This window comes from Heterodontus francisci, unplaced genomic scaffold (assembly GCF_036365525.1).
Source record: "Heterodontus francisci isolate sHetFra1 unplaced genomic scaffold, sHetFra1.hap1 HAP1_SCAFFOLD_1082, whole genome shotgun sequence".
NCBI lineage: Eukaryota > Metazoa > Chordata > Chondrichthyes > Heterodontiformes > Heterodontidae > Heterodontus > Heterodontus francisci.
This window is the reverse complement of record NW_027142029.1, coordinates 106,302-112,301: the sequence shown is the minus strand read 5'-3', so window position 1 is coordinate 112,301 and position 6,000 is coordinate 106,302. Positions and strand designations below refer to the sequence as shown.

The 6,000-nt window shown below is 61.0% G+C and overlaps 1 pseudogene; it reads right to left on the bottom strand.

Moving 5' to 3' along the window:
• Positions 1–11: 11 nt before the first annotated feature.
• The window catches only part of LOC137366317 (chromodomain-helicase-DNA-binding protein 4-like), a 54,301-nt pseudogene continuing 48,312 nt past the window's right edge, over positions 12–6,000 (bottom strand).

The window sequence follows — 6,000 nt, the reverse complement described above, 5'->3', positions numbered from 1 at the left end:
TGGACGGTACAATACAGAGCTCCCTCTACATTACCCTGACAGTGTAAACCCCCCGGCATTCTTGTCCCTCACTCACCTGCAGCTCCGTGACCCAGGAACAATGCCAATACGACATGCCGACCCACTTGGCGAAGAACTGGCGCTCGGGACGGCCTTCGAGCGGCTTGGGCGAGGGCGCGTCGGGCTCCGCGTCCGGTGGGCGGGGCACGGGCGTGGGCGGAGGGGGGGTCTCCCCACTTCCAGTGCAGAATCCGCTGAACCTTCCCCTTCATGGGCGGGCACTGCGGGGAGACGACAAGGACGGGGAGGGAGAGAAACAAAAAAAAAGGCGAGTCACGAGTCTCGGCTGAGGGCGAATGTTCCGGAGTCCACCGCCGCAGCGCACAGCAAGATCCCGCGGCTGATGGGAGGCGGGGTGCGGCACAAGTGCAGGTCCAGGGCTTTCGAATCCAAGGCCGCGCAGAACAACGTTCGACCAAACACCAGTTCGGCCCCAACTATATTACTCCAGCCCCCCTCCAACCCTCCCTCATCTCTGTAACCTCCTCCAGCCCCCCTCCAACCCTCCCTCATCTCTGTAACCTCCTCCAGCCCCCCCTCCAACCCTCCCTCATCTCTGTAACCTCCTCCAACCCTCCCTCCAACCCTCCCTCATCTCTGTAACCTCCTCCAGCCCCCCTCCAACCCTCCCTCATCTCTGTAACCTCCTCCAACCCCCCTCCAACCCTCCCTATCTCTGTAACCTCCTCCAGCCCCCCTCCAACCCTCCCTTATCTCTGCAACCTCCTCCAGCCCCCCTCCAACCCTCCCTATCTGTGTAACCTCCTCCAGCCCCCTACAACCCTCCCTATCTCTGTCACCTCCTCCAGTCCCCCTCCAACCCTCCCTTATCTCTGTAACTTCCTCCAGCCCCCCTCCAACCTTCCCTTATCTCTGTAACCTCCTCCAGCCCCCTACAACCCTCCCTACCTCTGTAACCTCCTCCAGCCCCCCTCCAACCCTCCCTATCTCTGTAACCTCCTCCAGTCCCTGCAACCCTCCCTACCTCTGTAACCTCCTCCAGCCCCCCTCCAACCCTCCCTACCTCTGTAACCTCCTCCAGCCCCCCTCCAACCCTCCCTATCTCTGTAACCTCCTCCAGTCCCCCTCCAACCCTCCCTTATCTCTGCAACCTCCTCCAGCCCCCCTCCAACCCTCCCTATCTGTGTAACCTCCTCCAGCCCCCTACAACCCTCCCTATCTCTGTCACCTCCTCCAGTCCCCCTCCAACCCTCCCTATCTCTGTAACCGCCTCCAGTCCCCCTCCAACCCCTGGGGCCCCGAGCTCTGGAATTCCCTCCCCGCACCTCTCCGTCTCTCTCTCTCTCTCCCTCTCGCCGCTCCTTAAAAACCGAACTCTGTCCGAGCCCCGCCGAGGCATTCCCCTCACCGAGGTCCTGGCGTTCCTTACCAGGCACCGGGGACACAACCACTCCCCGTTGGGAATCTCGGGCAACGGCGGGTTGAGGCAGTGGATGTGGTAGGACGACGGGCAGGCATCACAGCACAGCAGCTCCCCACCATCCTTGCAGACCCGGCAGAATTCCATGTGGTCGTCCTCTTCCTCGGGCTCGCCCAGGGTCCCCTCCTCAAGGTCGACGTCCACCTCGGCCTCCAATTCAGAGTTGTCGTCCTTGGCCTCCCATTGCACTCCTTCCTTCTCCTGGGGAAAGTGGGGGGGGGGGGGAAGGGGGAAAAAAAAAAAAAAGAGGCTGGTTGACGAGCTATTCGACTGCAGAGGCGGCGCGCCAACACAAACTTCTCGTCCCGAGCCGCTCGGTTGGTGGGGGCGTAGTTCGATCAGGTTCACAGATCAGTACTCACGCAGTGGGGGCAGCTCCATTTCCCCTCCGGGGCTTTCTCCATCTCGGGGTCCAGGCAGACCATGTGGTAGGCCCGGGGGCAGGTGTCACACAGGATGATCTCCCCTCCCTGCTGGCAGACCTCGCAGTAATCCTGATGGTCCGTCTCGTAGCCGTCGCCTTCCTCGTCTCCTACTGAGAGAGAGAGAGCGGGGGTGGGGGTGGGGAAAGGGGGGGGGGGGGGGGGGGGGGGGGGAAGAGAGAGAATGTTACGTTTAATTTAACCCTGTCCCTTTAAGACACTCTGATCCCGCCCCCATCCCCCACCGGAGTTTGCCCCTTTGACCCTCGACCCACCCCTCTTCTTCCGCTTCAGGCACTTGGCCCTCCTGCGTCCTCGGCTGCTCCGACTATTCGACCCATCGGAGGGCACCGAGAAGCTGTGGATCGAGGCCCCGTCAAAATCCGAATCCATGTCCAGATCGTCCTCCTCGCTCTGCTCCGGCCCCGAGGGAGAGAGAGAGAGAGAGAGAGAGAGAGAGGGAGAGAGAAAGGAGTCAAAAAAAAAAGTGGATAAACAACGATTGCCCTTTTCAAGATGGCCGCCCGTGACCTTTCACCTTTCGCCCCAGGCCCTGCTCCAGGGCCGGGGTGGGGCGGGGGGGAAAAGGAGAGTCCGGGGCCCCCTCAGATACCCCGCGGCCCCACTCCTCTCCCTCCCCGCACCCCCACCCCCACCAACAAACGCCGCCCGCCCCGGGCTATTCGACCGCAAGGGCGGCGCGCCACCCCGAAACTGGCCAGAAGTGGGGCAGGGCGGGTGGGGCGGGGTCAAAGGCGAGGGGGGGGTTGATGGCAAGTGGCAGTCAGGCTGGTGTTCTGCCCCACCACCCACCCTCCGCCGCTCCCCCCTCCCCCGACCTCCACGCCGAGCACAGGGTCTCGTACTCACCGACGAGCGCTTCCGCTTGGTCCCGAAGCCCCCCAGCTTGATCTTCAGCGGCGCCACCTTCCGGGGCTTGCCCTTCTTCTTCAGTTCGGCGCCCGGCGGCGCCCGAGGGCCCTTGGTTTTTCGCCGAGCGTTAGGCCCTGGTAGGGTGGGGGGAGACGCCGAGGGATGAAGAGAAGAACGGCGTTAATAGAGGCCCAGGGGTGACGGGGTTGCCGCCCCCATCGTCTCTCTCCCCTCCCCCCAGCACCACCCCACCTCCGACCTCTCACCTTTGCCCTCCTTGGTCTTGGCCTTGCGGAGGGGGAGCATCGCTGGCCCCAGCAGTCCCAGAAGCCGTCCCCGCCACCCCCGGGCGGGGCAGGGTTGATGGCGTCGGACGAGGCCACCATGCTCTCCACCACGGCGGCCACCGCGGCCGCAGCCGCTGCCGCCGATGCCCCCGAGATGCCCTTGAAGGGGTTGTTGGTGCTGAATTCCCGCCACTTGGCGCCCAGGACCATCATCATTTTGGAGACCGCAATCTTCGGATTCTTCTGGGCGATTAACGGCCTGCCGGGGACCGGGGTGGGGGAGAAAAGAGGTGTCAGAACGCATCTGACCCTTCACCTCACCCTCTGACCCCCGACCTCGCGCCCCTCGTCGCCCTCTGACCCTTGCCTTCGCACCCGACGCCCCCCTCCCCACCCTCTGAACCCCTGCCCTGGCACCCTAGGCCCCTTCCCGCCCTCTGACCCCTGCCCACGCACCCTACACCCCTTCTTGCCCTCTGACCCCTGCCCTCGCACCCGACACCCCTTCTTGCCCTCTGACCCCTGCGACCCTTCTCGCCCTCTGACCCCCAAACCTCACCCCCTAGGCCCTCCCCGCGCCCCTTCTTGCCCTCTTGACCCGACGCCCTCGCACACTGGGCCCCTTCTCGCCCGCTGACCCTACGCCCCCTCTTGCCCTCTGACCCCCTGCGACCCTTCTCGCCCTCTGACCTCACCCCATAGGCCCTCCCCGCGCCCCTTCTTGCCCTCTTGACCCGATGCCCTCGCACCCTGTGCCCCTTCTCACCCTCTGACCCCTGACCTCACCCTGCACCCTCCCCATGCCCCCTTCTCGCCCTCTGACACCACCACCCCCCCCTTGACCCACGCCAAGACGACGCACTCTAACCCCTCAACTTCCTCGCTCCTCCACACACACACACACACACACACACTTCCCCCCTCCACTCTCAGTCGCCTCCCCTCCCTCCCCCTACCTGACAAACTGACTGAAGGCCTTGTAGTTGGTCAAGGTGCGATAATCCTCTTCCGAGAAGACATGATCAATGTCCTTCATTCCCCAGTCCTCTAACAGCTGAGCAGACGTCTTGGGCTCCTGCGGGAGACGTCAGGGGAGGGGTGGGGTGGGGGGGTGGGGGTGTGGAGAGGATGAGAGAGAGAGAAAGAGAGCGCGTGAGTCAGGAGGGCGGGGCTGTTCAACTGGGTGAGGCAGCACGAGAGAGCAAAGATGCAGGGGAAATGGCTATTCGGCCATGGGAGGAGCGCACTAACAGCCAAACCATCACTCCCGCGCAGGGCGGGGAGGGGGGTGGGTGTTTCAGCCAGCGCCCTCACCTTGGAGCCATCCTCCTCGTCCTCGTCCTCGTCCTCCTCCTGCTGCTGCTCCTTCCGCCGGACCCTCAGCCTCTTGTCCTTCTCCTTCCTCAGCTTCTTCTTCTTCTTGCGGCCCGGGGCGTAGTCACTGCCCTCGCTCTCCCAACGCTCCATCTCCTCCTCGCCGAACTCGGCCCTCTCTGGGGAGGCATCCTCCTCCACCTCGTGCAGCTGAGGGAAGGAGGGAGGGACAGAGAGAGTGAGAGTGAGAGGAGTGTGAGAGTGAGAGGAGTGTGAGAGTGAGAGGAGTGTGAGAGTGAGAGGAGTGTGAGAGTGTGAGAGTGTGAGAGAGTGAGAGAGTGAGAGAGTGAGAGAGTGAGAGAGTGAGAGAGTGAGAGAGTGAGAGTGAGAGTGAGAGTGAGAGTGAGAGAGTGAGAGTGAGAGAGTGAGAGAGAGAGACAAAAACGGAGGCAAGCAGTAGCCCGCGAGCACCTCCCTACCCTGCCTTCACAGGCCATGCCCAGGGATCCCTCCCACCTCCCTCCCTCCAACCCTCACCCTCCATCTGTCCACCTCACCTGCCATCCCACTAGCGTCCCCTCATCCTCCCTCTCTTCCGAGCCTCCCCCACCCGACCATCTCCCCCCGCCATCTCTCTGGGCTGATTCACCGCCCCCCCCCACTCCAGCTCACCCTTAAGCAATTCCTTGCTGCCCTGTTTGGTTCCAGCATGCGATAGTAAACTGGCAGCTAGACGGGCAGAAGGGCCCGCGAGGGGTCATTGAGGGGAGCTAATTGTGACATGAAGGGCAGCATTGTGATTCCACAATATAGGGAGAGAGGGGGAGGGGGGGAACGGTCTCAGAGACTACCCATCCCCCAAGCTAGTAAACTCATCAACGGGTCCTGGGGGAGGGGGGGAAATGGGGGAGGGACGAGAGGGTTTTAGAAAGAAGAATAGATACCCGGGATGAGTAACAGACTGGAATCTAATCGAGGGGTTCAGGGGGGTTTATATATAGAATAACAGATACCCAGGAGAGAGTAACAGACTGGAATCTAATCGAGGGGTTCAGGGGGGTTTATATATAGAATAACAGATACCCAGGAGAGAGTAACAGACTGGAATCTAATCGAGGGGTTCAGGGGGGTTTATATATAGAATAACAGATACCCGGGAGTGAGTAACAGACTGGAATCTAATCGAGGGGTTCAGGGGGGTTGAAATAGAGAAAAACAGATACCCGGGAGAGAGTAACAGACTGGAATCTAATCGAGGGGTTCAGGGGGGTTTATATATAGAATAACAGATACCCGGGAGAGAGTAACAGAGTGGAATCTAATCGAGGAGTTCGGGGGGGTTTATATATAGAACAGATACCCGGGAGTGAGTAACAGACTGGAATCTAATCGAGGGGTTCAGGGGGGTTGAAATAGAGAAAAACAGATACCCGGGAGAGAGTAACAGACTGGAATCTAATCAAGGGGTTCGGGGGGGTTTATATATAGAATAACAGATACCCGGGAGTGAGTTACAGACTGGAATCTAATCGAGGGGTTCAGGGGGGTTTATATATAGAATAACAGATACCCGGGAGAGAGTAACAGACTGGAATCTAATCAA